This window comes from Artemia franciscana, unplaced genomic scaffold (assembly GCF_032884065.1).
Source record: "Artemia franciscana unplaced genomic scaffold, ASM3288406v1 Scaffold_728, whole genome shotgun sequence".
In the NCBI taxonomy this organism is placed as follows: Eukaryota; Metazoa; Arthropoda; class Branchiopoda; order Anostraca; family Artemiidae; genus Artemia; species Artemia franciscana.
Window position 1 is genome coordinate 316186 of NW_027067390.1, and position 17488 is coordinate 333673.

Consider the following 17488-nt stretch of genomic DNA (forward strand, 5'->3'; position numbering starts at 1 on the left):
AGGGTTTGAATGTTAATTTAGTGTTAAGTGAATGTTAAGTGTTTGATGTTAAATTAGTATCTTTATACTTTAAGAAGGAAATGATAGACCGTATTGAATGCAACGTATTGAATGGGACAGAACTAGGCTTATCATGCTTTCCTCTCCCTAGAGTTGAAGAATTACTAAAATTGTGTAAAAAAAAGGATAAACTATCGGAGTTTTGAAATATAGGAGGTTTTCCTAACTGGGACTTTTTCAGCTCACGACGCCCGTCCCTATAGAAAGCTGAAATAATTTCATATTTTTCTTGAGCTTTAAGATTGTACAATTCATATTCATTTCGCGTGGGATGGAAATTACGTTGTTCAACGTTGAAAACAACTCTTTTTTTGTATAAGTCAAGCTTGCGGAGTTTTTCAAATTCTTCTATTCAATTTATCACATTTGCATATCGTATGCAAGTAGTCAGGTAATGAAGTTTGAAAGAGGGAGAACTAATTTGGTGTCTAGTATTCAAAAAAGGTATTTACATAAATTACTGGAATTATGACTAAATATATTGAAGGGATGTAAAACTGTTACCAATATTTTACTGTAAGTTTTTGGCTTTTTTTAAGGGGACTTGATCCTTTTAATTCTTTTTTTTTTGGGGGGGGGGGCTTATCAGTCATAAGAGGAACGTCCATATTATATGCATGGATGACCAACCTGTCAGCTCCATCTTACCAGTTAAATGAATGCTTTGTTTTTATCTCCCTTTTTTCGAATGCTTGATAGCTTTTGATAGCTAGTTTTTCAGTTTTTGGTTTGCTAGTTTGTAGCGTAGTATTGCTTCAATTAAGTTCGAAGCTTATTTTTTAGTCTACAAGTCTTCTTTGGCTGTATGCTTCGTAGAAGGTTGACAACCCCCAATTGCATTTTTTTTTATGAGTATTTTTTGTATGCAAGGATTATTCCCTGTTGGAAATGTTGAAAATTTGACATTTCTTTGATATTTTTTTTTTCTTTGACATTCCTAAATTTTCCCACTAAATATGTACAGAAGTGCTTTTTTATAAATCTCATATGTATTTTCTTGTTAAAAAATAAAAATAATATGTAAAGTATCCAAGTCAAAATAACGTAATTGTCATGTCATCCATATTTGTTAACTTTATATATATATATATATATATATATATATATATATATATATATATATATATATATTATATATATATATATATATATATATATATATATATATATATATATATATATATATATATATATATATAAACATATTTGCGAATATCAAAAGAACAGATGTCCGCAAGTATGAACTTGGGGTGGGGTCCAATTCGTTAACATACTATATTTTTAGGCCTGAATGTTTTTATTTTCCTGAATTGGTCCTTTGGATCATTTTTTTTTTTTCTGCTGGATTCTGCTTTTTCCTAGAAAAGATTTTTTCGCCTGAATATCCATGACCTAAAAAAAAAATGTAGTAAGATTGAATTATTCTTTTTTGCAAAAATGTGGTTAAGACGACATTTTTAATTAATTTAGACTTCCCCTCTTCGTGGATAGAATTCTTGTAAATGCTGTTTTCAGTGTTATGGACTTGCATACCCGGATACTCCCTATCTCTAATAGTTGGTGGTATTGCATGATCGTTCTTAATTGGAAATAGTCGTTTACCCGATATGACCAACTGTGGTGGTGGGGGGAGTGGGAGGCCCGTTAATTCGGAAATAATAGAAAAAATTAAGTATTTTTAACTTCCGAACGGTTGATCAGATCTTAGTGAAATTTGATGTTTGGAAGGATATCGTGTCTCAGAGCTGTTATTTTAAATCCTGACAGGATGGGGATGGATCTTGGTGGGAAAAATAAGTACAAGTCCTAGATACATGATTCACATAACCAGAATGGATCCGCTCTCTTTGTGGTAGTTGGGGAGGGGGTTAATTCAGAAAAATTAGAAAAAATGAGGGATTTTTAACTTCCGAATGGATGATCAGATCTTAATGAAATTTGATATTTAGAAGGATATCGTGTCTCAGAGCTCTTATTTTAAATCCTGACCGGATCTTGTTACATTGGGGGAGGGAGTTGGGAGGGGGAAACCTAAAATCTTGGAAAACACTTAAGAGTGGTGGGATCGGGATGAACAGAGATACAGGTGAATTTGGATTGAATTCAATTTATGATAATTTACTGAGGTCAAATAAAGTAAATATCACCTCACCTAAAAGCTATGACCTCTGTCCACGTAATATGTCAGATAAATCTAACGAACCGGAACCGAAAATGTCAAAGAGATCGGCTTCCGCTGTTGCATTGAAAAAAATAAGAGCAATAAACTATATGTAATTAGTATAGTAGGTATAAATTTTGTTTAGTTTTATTCATGTCTTTTAGTTTTACTGCTGATGATGAACACTGTATATTTGTTCGAAATATCCAGTTAAATTTTATATCTGTTCACTGTCAATGAAAAGGTTTCATCCCTATTTTGAACTGTTTTACTTTATTTTGTGTTCTTTATCTCTTTCACCTTATTGGCCATGTCCCTTTTCTTTTTGTTTTAAAATCTCATCAAACAGTTCGTGGTAACTATAGTAAGGAGCGACCTGGCTCAATAGTAATATAAACTCCAAAAAAAAAGGAATTTTAATACCAATAGTTACATCAAAAGAATTTATGCATTATAAATATAAGTTTAGTCTAACCCATCAAAAGTTACGAGCCAGAGAAAATTTGCATTTTATTTCAATTTGGCCCTTGTTGAGTATTGTCATTTTGGGGCAAAAAGTAGCCTTTCGTTGCAGCAAAATCTCTTCCCCTAGTCATTTGTTTTAACATGATATCTTCCTTTTTAACAGTAACAACAGATTTAAAAATATTTAAATAAATGAACTCCAGATTTCCACAAACACCACTTCCAATCAAATTATCTCTAAACAAAAAAAAAGAAAATAGCATCAATAAAAATTTCTTTTTCCTAACTTAACAAAAGAGTTATTGTATTAAACATGGTTCTCCGTCCGAATGGATTCGTACTAAAAAATTTTTACTTAATGCTTTTTTAATCATCAGATTTTACTACACAGTTTATATTTTGTTCTAAAATCTTAATAAAATTTGATTTTAGAAGGATCTTGTGCTTTAAAGCTCTAATTTTAATTTCCGACCAGATCCTGTGACATTGGGGGGAGTTGGAGGGGGAAACTGGAATTCTTGGAAAACGTGAAAATTGGGGTATTTTTATCTTACGAATAGGTGATCGGATCTTAGTGAAATTTGATATTTAGAAGGAATTCATGTCTCAGAGCTCTTATTTAAAATCCCAACTAGATCTTTTGACATTGGGGGGAGTTGGAGGGGGAAATCTTGGATAACACTTGGAGTAGAGGAATCGCGATGAAGCTTGGTGGATAGAATAAGCAAATGTCCTTGACTAGTGATTGACGTAACCGTACTAGCCTCGCTCTCTTTGGGGGAGTTTGGGGGGGGGGGGAGTTCAGTGATTTGGCGAGTTTGTTGCTACTGGACGTGCTTGGATGATGAAAATTGGTAGGCGTGTCAGGGAGCTGCACAAATTGATTTGATAAAGTCTTTTTCCCAGATTCGACCATCTTGGGGGCTAAAGGGAGAGGAAAAATTAGAAAAAATGAGGTTTTTATAACTTACGAGTGGGTGATCGGATCTTAATGAATTTTGATATTTAGAAGGACATCTTGACTCAGAGCTCTTGTTTTAAATCTTGACCGGCATTAAGCCTCTGATTTTCCTTTTAAATCAATCTATTGATTCTTAGAATTTTGTTAGAGCTCATGCCATGTGAGCTGTTGACTCTTAGCTCTTCTTGCCTCGTCACAAGTGCCATATGAGCTCTTAGCTCTTGTTTTTGACAGCAGTCGATAGACCTTGATGAGCTGATCAAAGTATATATCATCCATTTTTTGATAGAAAAATTCCTTCATGAGATTTACCAGTTTGAAAGATTAAAGGGGTGGACAACTTCAATAGTAAGGTACACACTGAAAACAAAAATAGACCGATACCAATTGTCAGATATATCACCAATTGTGAGTCGGTCGTTAGCTCATAATCATCTTCGGCAATTAGGGAGATGCAACTTTTGCTAGTTGGCGTACCTAATATTTGTTTCCGATGTATTTGATGTTAAGACCAATTTGGGTCCAGTGGTAAGATATGTAGTGGAGTTGATAGTAATAATCGGCTGTCAGGCTACAATCATCTTCAGCGATGAGGGTTTTGCAACTAGTTGCATACTTTCAAGTTTTTTAGTTGCAATGAGGGGTTTGCAAATTTTGCTAGTTGCAATGAGGGGTTTGTACTTTTGCTAGTTGCAATGAGGGGTTTGTACTTTTGCTAGTTGCAATGAGGGGTTTGCAACTTTTGCTAGTTGCAATGAGGGGTCTGCAACTTTTGCTAGTTGCAATGAGGGGTTTGCAACTTTTGCTAGTTGCAATGAGGGGTTTGCAACTTTTGCTAGTTGCAATTGAGGGTTTCCAACTTTTACAAGTTGGTATACCTAGTATTTATTCTAAGATTCTGACAGATCCATGCTGGCCACGCTGGACCACGCTGGCTAATCATGACAAGACATAAAATTTCAAAGAAAAGAAGAACGAGGACCGTTACCCTTTCACCGTTACTGCAAAGGGTCTTCATATTTTAGTTCTGCGTTTTTTTTTTTTTGTTTTTTTTTATTATTATTATTAGTTTACTCTGCACCGAGGACGGTCAAGCAGAGGTCTTGATTAAATTATCTGCATAATTTCTAAATTTTTTGCTAGTTGTTTATTGTCCTCGTTCTTCTTTTCTTTGTGATTTTGTGTTTTGTAATATTGTATATAAAGTTTTTTTTCAGATATCAAACAAAGTATTGGGCAGGAGGAACAGAAGGACAGTCCAGATGTTGATTTGAGGATTCGTAAAACGCTGCATTTAGCATTGTCGAAAGCGTTTTTTGAAGTGATGACAGAATACCACAAAGCTCAACTAGAATCTAGTAAGAATTAAGGCACATTTTGATATTAAGTTTTTCATTGTTTTAATTTTATATTTTCTAAGCTTTTTTTTAGACATTTGTATTTTAATTTAGTTATCAATGGGATAACTAACGTGAATTGAAGGAATTCGATACCTTATAGTTAATATGCGAGCCTCAGTGTCGGCTAATCGTCTCAAATACAAAGGACCCATTTGTAAAGTCTCCCTGAGGACTAGCCATCAGCGAGAACTGTTGAAAACTTGTGCTTTACTATTAAATTTGATTGAAAATGCAATGAAATTTTAGAGCCCCTTTGTCGACAAGGTTTTCAATCAAAGGTGGTAGCATAACAGGGAACTCCCAAAGCCGCCCATTTACTTAATTAGTATTTTCTTTGAGCTGATTTTTAGTATTTTCCTAGTAGGTATACTAGGACATTTTTAGGGACTTCCCTTTCCTGAGCTTTAGAAGAGAATCTCTTCTGTTTCATAATAAAATTCAAAATTCACACTTGCAGCTAATAAGTAAGTTTCAATAAAACAAAATGTCTCTAGCTCTTGTACAAAGGAGGAGATGTTAATGGGTTTTTCTTAGACTTATTTGGGCTTTTAGTCTTGTGCTCTTTATTAGGAACTCTTATCCGAGCTCTAGAAGCTATGGTAACACCACCCAATCGATCTTGAGTAGTCGGGCCAGACAAACTAAAAAGTTCATAATTAACAAACTAGTGTGATTCTTTAAAGCTGTGGTTCTCAAACTTAATTAAACACTGTACCCCTTTTTACCCAAAAAACTTTAAGGTACCCATTCTCAGTACTAAATAAACTATTGCTAAAATATAAATAAAATTACCGGTTCTAGAGTTAAAGCGCTGTTTTTATGGCACTTGGTATTAACCAAGTGACATATATCAATCGCAAATTCTGTCAGTCTGTCGGTCCCGGTTTTGCTACTTTAGGCACTTCCAGGTAAGCTAGGACGATGAAATTTGGCATGCGTATTAGGCACCGGACCGGGCTAAATTAGAAATAGTCGTTTTTCCGATTTGACCATCTGGGGGGGGGAGTGGGGGGCCGGTTAATTCAAAAAAAAGAAAAAACGAAATATCTTTAACTTACGAACGGTTGATCAGATCTTAATGAAATTTGAATGTTGGAGGGATATCGTGTCTCAGAGCTGTTATTTTAAACCCATACCGGAGCTGGTGCCATTGGGAGGAGTTAGGAGGGGGAAACCTAAAATCTTGGAAAACACTTAGAGTGGAAGGATTGGGATGAAACTTGGTGGGAAAAATAAGCACAAGTCCTAGATACATGATTGACATAACCGGGACGGAACCGCTCTCTTCGGGGTAGTTGGGGGGGGGGGGGTTAATTCTGAAAAATTAGAAAAAATGAGATATTTTTAATTTACGAACGGATAATCGGATCTCAATGAAATTTCATATTTAGAAAGATATCCTGTCTCAAAGCTCTTTTTTTTAAATCCTGACTGGATGTGGTGACATTGGGGGGAATTTAGGGGAAACCCAAAATCATGGAAAACGCTTAGATTGGAGGGATCGGGATGAAACTTGGTGGGAAAAATAAGCACAAGTCTTAGATACGTGATTTACATAATTGGAACGGATCCGCTCTATTGGGGGGGGGGGGCTAATTCTGAAAAATTAGAAAAAATGACGTATTTTTAACTTACGAAGGAGTGATCGGATCTTCGTGAAAATTTATATTTAGAAGGATCTCGTAACTCAGATCTATTATTTGAAATCTCAACCGGATCCAGCGTCATTGGGGGGGGGGGTCGGATCTTAGAAAATACTTAAAGCGGAGAGATCAGGATGAAACTGGATGGGAAGAATAAAAATCTGTCTAAGATACGTGACTGACATAACTGGACCAGATCTGCTCTCTTTGGTGAAGTTGGGGGGGGGGGGGTAATTTGGAAAAATGAGATATTTGTAACTTACGGAAGGGTGACCAGATCTTAATGAAATTTGATATGTAAAAGGATCTTGTGCTTTAAAGCTTTGATCTTAAATTTTGACCATATCCTGTGACATTGGGGGAGTTGGAGGGGTAAACTGGAATTCTCTGAAAACGTGAAAATTGGGGTATTTTTATCTTACGAATAGGTGATCGGATCTTAATGAAACTTGATATTTAGAAGGAATTCATGTGTCAGAGCTCTTATTTCAAATCCTGACCAGAACTTTTGACGTTGGGGGGGAGTTGGAGGGGGAAATCTTAGAAAACACTTGGAGTGGAGGAACCGGGATGAAGCTTGGTGGATAGAATAAGCAAATGTCCTTGACTAGTGATTGACGTAACCGTACTGGATTCACTCTCTTTGGGGGAGTTGGGGGGAGGGGTTCAGTGATTTGGCGAGTTTGGTGCTACTGGACGTGCTAGGACGATGAAAATTGGTAGGCGTGTCAGGGAGCTGCACAAATTGACTTGATAAAGTCGTTTTTCCAGATTCGACCATCTGGGTTGGGGTTGGGCTGAAGGGAGAGGAAAAATTAGAAAAAATGAGGTATTTATAACTTACGATTGGGTGATCGGATCTTAATGAATTTTGATATTTAGAAGCATCGTGACTCAGAGCTCTTATTTTCAATCCTGACCGGCATTAAGCTTCTGCTTTTCCTTTTAAATCAATCTATTGATTCTTAGAATTTTGTTAGAGCTCATACCATATGAGCTCTTAGCTTTTAGCTCTTCTTGCCTCGTCACAAGTGCCATACGAGCTCTAAGCTCTTGTTTTCTTTGTTTGTCCAGCGCGTACTCCTTAAAAGTATTTGCATACCCTCAAGGGACACGCGTACCACAGTTTTTGAACTCCTGCTTTAAAATATCAAGTTTGTCGAAGTTTCCGACCGTTCTTTTTGCTCAAAAAGGTAAAAAAGAAACTGATTTTGGATATTCTATGTGTCTATTTGGGCGCCTCATTTCTTGGTTCTAGAAATCGGGTTTCAAGCGAAAATTAATAAACACAGTTTGAACCCTGTAGGTCATCCCTGGGTGTACGCTTAATTTTTATCAATTTTATTGGCAAAGAGAGACGAGTTGAATCATCTAAGGGAAAGGGGGAGCTTCCAAATATTTGAGAAACCAAATACCCTACGGATAAACCTATTGAGCTAGCTTTTTTTGTGTATTGAAGAGATGAAAATTTTGTCCCCTTTCCTCAAAGATTAAACTATTGATATTGCTAAAATCCAGGTAGCATTACTCGGTAGGAAATGTCGTAGCAAAAATCCGCCCAGATTTTTCGTAGCAAAAATCCAGGTAGCATTACTTCATAGAAAAAAAAAACATCACCAAATGGGTTTCCAATAGAGCAGTGCAGGTCCATTTTGGGATCCGTGAATCATTAAATCTTTGCTCCCAAAGAAAAATATCATCTAAGGAAAGTTTGGACCTTCTCAGCTTGGTACTAACCGAAATTGTTTAATGGAAAATTAATTTATATTTTTTAGCCTTTTGATTTGAAATTTTGATTTATTCCACTAATATTACTAATGATGGTGGAGTCAAGAGATTAATCTTTATGTCTATCTTTTTATTTTTTGTAATCAATAATAATTTTATTAAATATATTTAATATAATATATAATTATATTAGGCGTATATATAATGATATAAATCTTTATATAATATTCATACTTATGAATTTCTCATTATAAAATTCCAGCAAATCAACCCCCAACCTGATTCTGCCATATATTTCTTAAAAAAGGATATATTTTTTTTTATGGTTTTCAATAAAAATCTACCTCAAAATAATATTGGTCACTTATTTCATAGATAAAATCTGGAAAAAAGATAAAAACCTTTTTCAGTAAACCTGGTCTTGAGGTGCCGTGGGTGCATCTTCAGGTCTTGTCAATCTATATATTAAACAATCTATTTATTCAACAAGTAAATTTACAACAAAAACACTTTAACATAGACTCCCCAGTAAGGCTCTATGGCCAGAAAAAAAACAGGAGAGAAACAAAAAAAAGGAACAATATTTTCAACGTAATGCATTGAGACCTTTCAAAGATCTAAAAAAAAACAAAAAAAAAACAAAAAAAAATTAATTAGAGAAAACAAGAAGAAATGTTGAACACAAGTCAAAACACCCTTTATGATAAACATTTCTATCCTAGGTTAGGGTCACCCATCCCCCCCCCCAAAAAAAAAATAATATTATAAAAATGAAATATCAAAACCTTAATAAAATTTTCAAAAATTCTTTTGAAACTACCAAACGAGTAACATTTTTGAGCTGAATCAGGTAGGCTGTTCCAAACGATATGACACGCAGTTGATGGATTAAAGTCAGACGTCGCCGATGGTGTAAACATATTAATATTCCTTGGATTGCGTAGGTGATGCTTAGACTTATCTATCTGTGACGAAAGAAGGACTAGTTTGTAGGGCAGTGGGAGCATCACCATTAAGTTGATGAAAAGTGAATGACGCGCAAGAAAGAATTTAGAGTGACCGCAAATCAACTAAAGGGCTTGTTACGTTAGTAGTAGAACAATTGGTTTCTTGTATAAGCCTTCTTGCTTTATCATACGAATTAGATAGTGGTTTCAGAAAAGAAGAAAAAGTTGATATCCATGTAGTAGGGCAATAAGAGACGTAGGACTGAACTAAGCAATGGAACAGAATTTTAGAACTGATCCAGGAAAAGTATGTTTTAGCTTCCTCAAATTCCAAGACTCCAGAAATCCAAGATCCAAGATTTTCATATTAATTAGTCCAATATGATGCTTGAACAAAAGGTTTTCATCGAGAAGAATACCGAGGATTTGGACATATCCATCCTTAGGTCTATTGAGAGAACCCCTTGAAAGGTGGATATCAGTTAACTGAGAGTACGCCAGAGAAATATGGAAGTAAATTAAGAAACTTGACTAGTAACATTTAGGGTAAGGTAATTAGCATCGAACCAAAGAACGACTCACTCGAAAAGGTTCACTAATTTGGGAAGCATCTCGGACTCAGTACAAATAGTTCCTATTGGAGTATAAATAGTACTGTCATCAGCTAAGGCAGCGAGAGCGTCCTCATCCTGCGAAAGTGAAGAATTTTTTTTTTGCATTGAAAGATTCAGGATGACATAGACAACAGCAAACTGAAGGTTTCTGCTTCTTAACCGCAACTAAAAGTATATTAACATAAATCAAAAACAGAATCAGTCCAAGAACAGAACTTTGAGGAACACCAGACTTAACTTCAGACAAAAAGTGGGAAAGGGAATCGACGGAGATAGTTCTACCAGACAAATAGGAATCAAACCAAGTATTAGCCTGTCCTTTTACACCAATGTGTGATAGCCTTTAAAGAAGAATCCCGTGGGTTGAGGAGTCAAAGCCTTACAGACATCTAGGAATATAGCAGTAGGGATCAAATCAGAATCAAGCCCATCGTAGAAAAAATTTAAAAGAGTTACGCATGCTTGTTGTGTTGAAAGTTTAGCTCGGAAGCCAAACTGAAAATCATGAAAAAAAGTTATAGCCTCTAGAAAAGCTAGTAGACTGGAAAGCAAGGTCTTTTCAAGAATTTTGCTAAAAACCGACAGCAAAGATATAGGTCGATAATTGGCTGGATCGTTTCGAGGTTCACGTTTATATAAAACAATTACTTTAGCTCGCTTAAGAAAACTGGGGAAAATCCCATTTTCAAAAGAAAGATTTATGAGCTTCGTCAATGGAGAAATAACTGAAGGAAGAATGTTTTTTACTACCATAGTTGGAATGCAGTCAGGGCCAGACAACTGAAAAGGTATATCTGGCCAAAACTGTATCATTGATTTTTTTGGGGGGTGGTGGTGGTATTATTAAACACATTAAACACATTATTATTAAACACATTAAATTTTGTTTATACAAAGTTTTGTTACTTTTTACGAGTCGAACAATCTTATTTATTTTTTTTTTACTTCCCGTCAAATTCAGTACATTTCTATTCTAAAAAAAACAACTTTGGAAGAAATTATCACTTGTGACCTTAACTCCGTAATTTAAACTGTTAAAAGTGAATCGTTCACTTGTGAGTATGTTATTGTTAAGTCTAGTAAGTTTAAGACAAACATGGTTTTTTGTATATTAAAAATAGCGATTATTATAATCGGCAAAGTAGCTGTCGAAGATTTTTTTTTTATTTTTACTTTTTTTCTTATTGAAGTATAAACCTTCAAGTCCGTATAAATGTCTGGCTTTCAACTTTTAGCCAGGCCCATTTGTGATTTGTGTCTGCAGTTAGAATAATTATATATTTTGTTTTAAAAAATCATCAAAACTCGACTTTTCTTTATTTTATTTGTTGATTTTTGTACTCGATTTTTTTTTTTTTTTTTTTTTTTTTTTTTTTTTTTTTTTTTTTTTTTTTTTTTAGTTGAAAGACAAACAATGGACCAAGAATCAGAAGACATGCTGGAGCAGGGGGCTTCCGTCTTTACTCAAGGGGTAAGATCATTCAAATTGATTTCGCTCATAGACAATTCAGAACTGTTAAATTCAGTACTTCAGAACAAAATATTTATAAGACCCCACCCCATCTCCGTCTTTCAAAAAAAATTAGGTCGAAATTTCGCAAAATAGCTATCAAATTATGGATTGATTATTTATTATTTAATAACTTAACTATTATTAATTATAATCGTGGACATACTATTATTTAACTGTTTTCATTTTTTTATTTATTTTATTAATTTTCTAATTAATTACTATTTTCGTTTATTAATTTTGCCCTATATACTATTTTAATAAAACTTCAGAAGTTAGAAAATGATCACAAAACTATTTATTTGAAATTTTGTGTCCCTAGAATTTCTGCTTCCGGGGCAAATGGCCCTGTGTATCCCCCTCCCTGTAAAACTTACTTTGATTCAGAATAACTTAGTGAAATTTTAGAACAAAATATAAACTGTGTAGTAAAATCTGATGATTAAAAAAGCATTAAGTAAAAAATTTTTAGTACGAATCCATTCGGACGGAGAACCATGTTTAATACAATAACTCTTTTGTTAAGTAAGGAAAAAGAAATTTTTATTGATGCTATTTTCTTTTTTTTTTTTTTTGTTTAGAGATAATTTGATTGGAAGTGGTGTTTGTGGAAATCTGGAGTTCATTTATTTAAATATTTTTAAATCTGTTATTACTGTTAAAAAAGGAAGATATCATGTTAAAACAAATGACTAGGGGAAGAGATTTTGCTGCAACGAAAGGCTACTTTTTGCCCCAAAATGACAATACTCAACAAGGGCCAAATTGAAATAAAATGCAAATTTTCTCAGGCTCGTAACTTTTGATGGGTAAGACTAAACTTATATTTATAATGCATAAATTCTTTTGATTTAACTATTGGTTTTAAAATTTCTTTTTTTTTTTGGAGTTTATATTACTATTGAGCCAGGTCGCTCCTTACTATAGTTACCACAAACTGTTTGATGAGATTTTAAAACAAAAAGAAAAGGGACATGGCCAATAAGGTGAAAGAGATAAAGAACACAAAATAAAGTAAAACAGTTCAAAATAGGGATGATACCTTTTTATTGACAGTGAATAGATATAAAATTATTTAACTGGATATTTCGAACACATATACAGTGTTCATCATCAGCAGTAAAACTGATGTTTTACTGCTGATGATGAACACTGTATATATGTTCGAAATATCCAGTTAAATAATTTTATTTCTATTCACTGTCAATAAAAAGGTATCATCCCTATTTTGAACTGTTTCACTTTCGTCATGTAAAGGCAGTGTGGTCTTCGAAGTTATCGAAAACAAAATAAAGCGAAACGGGACATGGCCAATAAGGTGAAAGAGATAAAGAGCAACAAAATAAAGAGAAACGGGACATGGCCAATAAAGTGAAAGAGATAAAGATCAACAAAATAAAGAGAAACGGGACATGGCCAATAAGATGGTAGATTTGAGGATTGATATTCACGATTGGTCCTCAGTCTGAATTAAGGAAATACGAATAAAAATAGAAAACAAAAAACAAAGACTTTAAAGAGAAGATCAAAAACCTCAGAAAAGAGACTAAAGGCTGTCAAAATATAAAGTTCGACGAAGTTACTTTGCCGAAGGTTTTGTTTAAATACAAGATATATAAGATGTATGGTTTCCGAAAGGCAGGCGTAGGAGGAAAAGCCCCTTTCATATACGGATTAAATTCTGTTTGTTTTAAGTTTTAATGTCGCTCCTTATTTTCATTTAAAAAAACTTGTTTTATTTTGTTTAATTTCACCTAAGAGCTATGACCTCTGTCCACCTGATATGTCAGGTAAATCTAATGAACCGGAACCAAAAACGTCAAGGAGATTTGCTTCTACTGTTACGTTGAAAAAAAAAATAAGAGTATTAAACTATATGTAATCAGTTTATTGGGTATAAGGTTTGTCTGTTTTTATCAATGTCTTTTAGTTTTACTTCTGATGATGGACCCTGTAAATATGTGTCCGAAATATTAAGTTAAAAAAAATCATATTTGTTTCAGTGTAAATAAAAAGGTTTCATCCATGTTTTGAAATGTTATAGTTTATTCAACTTCATAATTTTTTTCTAAATAAGTTCTTACAGTATTTTGAAGATATTCTTATACAAAAGCAGTTTTTCAAACTGGTATTCAAAGAAAGGAGTGATCGGGTCTTCACGAAATTTCATATTTTGAAGGACCTTGTAACTCAGATCTCTTATTTTAAATCTTAGATCTTGTTTTAAATAACCGGATCCAGCGTAATTGGGGGGGGGGGGCAGTTGGAGGGGGGGGGGGCGGAAATCTTAGAAAATACTTAACGCGGAGAGATCAGGATGAAACTGGATGGGAAGAATAAAAACCTGTCTAAGATACCTGACTGACATAACCGGACCGGATCTGCTCTCTTTAGTGGAGCTGGGGGGAGGGTAATTCGGAAAAATGAGGTATTTATAACTTACGAACTGGTGACCAGATCTTAATGAAATTTGATATTTAGAAGGATTTTGTGCTTTAAAGCTCTAATTTTAAATTCAGACCAGATCGTGCAACAGTGGGGGGAGTTGGAGGGGGAAACCGGAATTATTGGAAAACGTGAACATTGGAGTATTTTTATCTTACGAATAGGTGATTGAATCTTAATGAAACTTGACATATATATATATATATATATATATATATATATATATATATATATATATATATATATATATATATATATATATATATATATATATATATATATATATATATATATATATATATATATATATATATATATATATATATATATATATATATATATATATATATATATATATATATATATATAGAAGGATCTTATGTCGCAGGTGCTCCATTTTTGACTCGGATTGGATCCGGGGACATAGGGGGTAGGAGGAGGGAAACAGAAATCTTGGAAAACGCTTAGAGTGGAGAGATCTGGATACAACTTGATGGGAAGAATAATCACAAGTTCTAAATACTTGATTGACATAATTGAAACGGATCCGTTCTCTTTGGAGGACCTGGTGGGTTTTAATTTGGAAAAAGCAGAAAAATTGAGGTATTTTTAACTTAAGAACGGGAGACCGGATTTTAATGAAAGTCGATATTTATAGGTATTTTATTTCTCGGAGCTCATATTTCAAATCCTGACCAGATCTGTTGAAATTGGAAAGGGGAGTTGGAGGGGGAAATCGGAAATCTTGGAAAACGCTTAGAGTGGAGGAATCGGGATGAAGCATGGTGAATAGAATAAGCAAATGTCCTTGATACGTGATTGACGTAACCGTACTGGATTTGCTCTCTCTGGGGGAGTTTGGGGGAGAGGTTGAGTGATTTGGCGAATTTGGTGCTTCTGGACGTGCTAGGACGACGAAAATTGGTAAGTGTGTCAGAGAGCTGCACAAATTGACTTGGTAAAGTCGTTTTCCCAGATTCGACCTTCTGGGAGGGTAAAGGGAAAGGAAAAATTAGAAAAAATGAGGTATTTATAACTTACGAGTGGGTGATCGGATCTTAATGAATTTATATATTTAGAAGAACATCGTGACTCAGAACTCTTAATTTAAATCCTGACCGGCATTAATTCTCTGATCTTCCTTTTAAATCAATCTATTGATTCTTAGAATTTTGTTAGAGCTCATACCTTATGAGCTCTTAGCTCTTAGCTCTTCTTGCCTCGTCACAAGTACCATATGAGCTCTTAGCTCTTGTTTTACTCTTGGAGTGGGACTCATATTCAAACTCATGCGTCTTCTGTTCACCTAGTATTGTTTGACGGGTTTTGGTATATGATGGCATGGATGGCTTTTCGTTGCAGGGGCTTTCAGTCCGAGTTAGGAACCTTGAGCCTTTGTCCTGTTTTCACTTACGTAACAGCGAAAATTTGTTTAGTTTTTTTTCAAATGTTTTCTGTTCGAACTTTAGATTTACGTGCAAAATAAATGAATTATGTATGGTCGTAATATACAAGCTATTAAAATCTATATGGTTACCTAATCTGCATTTCACTGAATAGAATCTGATCACTTGTTGAATTCAACTTATAACAGCGAACACATCTTTACGCAGGGAATCTTTCCAGAACTAAGCAAAAGATACTTTACCGTTTCCCACCTGCTCAGAAAGATCACAAAAATCGACTAAAATATTTTTCCATTTTAGGCCCTATCTTCTGAAATGATCTGATACCTCTGCTTCTGTTATGTGCAGCAAAGTTAATAAGAATCATCCCAAGCTAATGTCGGAGTATGTTAATTTTTCAACCTGAATCAGACTGAAGAATGCTATTGATGTTCCCTAAAAAGCAAGGCCATGGTTGGTCACCCCCTCAGTGTATATATGAATAGGGCCCTAACAATCCTGAAATTTTGAGCATTAGTTAAACTTCTTATTTCTTTACAGATATTAATGGAGACGCAACAAGCAGGGCAAACATTTGCAGATATTGAAGCGCGCCATGCAGATATTATGAAGTTGGAAAATTTTATGCGAGAACCGCGCAAAATGTTCTTGGATATGGCCATGTTAGTTGAAAGTCAGATATGCTGGGAAGTTCTACCCTCTCATCCTCCTATCATTACTCTTATGCAACTTTGCTATGACTCATTAGGAGATAGCAAAGAGTGAGTCTAAGGTTATCCGGGGAAAATTTGGGGCTTAAAATTCACTTTTTTTTTGTCTGATATAGGCTAGCCTGTTGTAGTTTTGATTTAACTTACACATGAAATCTTAAGGGGCTTTTAATAAGCTCATAAAATAAGCTATTCTATGAAAAATTTAAAAGCAAAGAAAAATGAAATTGATTGCACCATTTTTTTTTTTTTTTTTTTTTTTTTTTTTTTTTTTTTTTTTTTTTTTTTTTTTTTTTAATACATCCAAGCCAAGTGAAATTTGAACTAGGAATCAATATACAGAAATATAACCTCGCATTCCCCTAATATTCCTCGCATTCCCCTAATATTCCTCGCATCTCACTTTACTACGACTCATTAGGAGAAAGTAAAGATTGATTCGAAGGATCCTAGGAAAATTTGGGGCTCCGTTCTAAGCGAACCTTTATATGTTTATAGTTGATTATAAATAATCACCAGTAGTATTTTCATTTGTTTTTTTTCTTCTTAGAGTTGCAGTTTTTCTCAGATCTTTCTCTATCTCAGTTTCTCTCTATCTCAGAAGGCCGAATGTCCGGCCCAAATGTCCAGTCTAACCGGTTTCTCACACTCTTTCCTCTAGGATTCAATCACTTCTATGGGTTCAAAACCAACCTTACAAACAATTTGTTTTTATTGGGGTCTGACTTGCCCTGCATTCCCTCTAAGATAACCGCGTGTTATTTGTCTGGTATAGCTTGCAGTGGTTTTGACTCTTTGGAAACTGCAGTGGTTTGAATGTTTGACTCTTTCTCACAACTCTACTTTTTAAAACAATAAAAACTTTGGCGTAAAGAGCGAGGCGTTTAGGAGGGGACAACCCCTTTCATATACGGAATAGATTCTGTTCGTTTTAAGTTTTAATGCTACTCCTTACTTGCAGTTAAAAAACTTCTTTCTTTCTTTTTATTTAATTTCTGAACATTTTTTAATTAATATATGTTTTGATTTTGGCTCACCGCACATGAATAATTAAAACAAAATTTGCATATTAATTTTGTTTTGGTTTATTGACTTTCTCATAGTTTTTATCGGACGATTTGATAAGAAAAGGGATGGGGGAGGAGGCCTAGTTGCACTCCAATTTTGTTTACTTAAAAAGGCAACTAGAACTTTTAAATTTTTATACGAAAGTTTTTACTCGTAATAGATATACGTAACTTACGTAACAAAATTCTAGATTTGTGTATTTTTAACACGTATATGAGGGGTTTCTCCTCCTCGTCAATACCTTGCTCTCTACACTAAAGCTTCAATTTGGTCCCAATTCTTTAAGAATGACACCTGAATCACAAATGACGTAGAATGAATAGTTGAAATTACTAAAAAAAAATGCTTTAGCGTAAAGAGTGATGTATTG

At 34.2% G+C, this 17488-nt stretch overlaps 1 protein-coding gene across 3 annotated transcripts in view; it reads left to right on the forward strand.

Moving 5' to 3' along the window:
- The first annotated feature begins 4870 nt into the window (after positions 1–4870).
- The window catches only part of LOC136043566 (syntaxin-1A-like), a 49071-nt gene continuing 36453 nt past the window's right edge, over positions 4871–17488 (forward strand). Inside the window, exons 1-3 of one of the 3 annotated variants that reach the window (XM_065728480.1) lie at positions 4871–5005; positions 11380–11450; positions 15881–16101. The gene's annotated coding sequence lies outside the window, so the exon portion shown is untranslated. The remainder of the gene's footprint in view (positions 5006–11379; positions 11451–15880; positions 16102–17488) is intronic. The other 2 variants (XM_065728481.1, XM_065728482.1) reach the window with 2 other exon arrangements.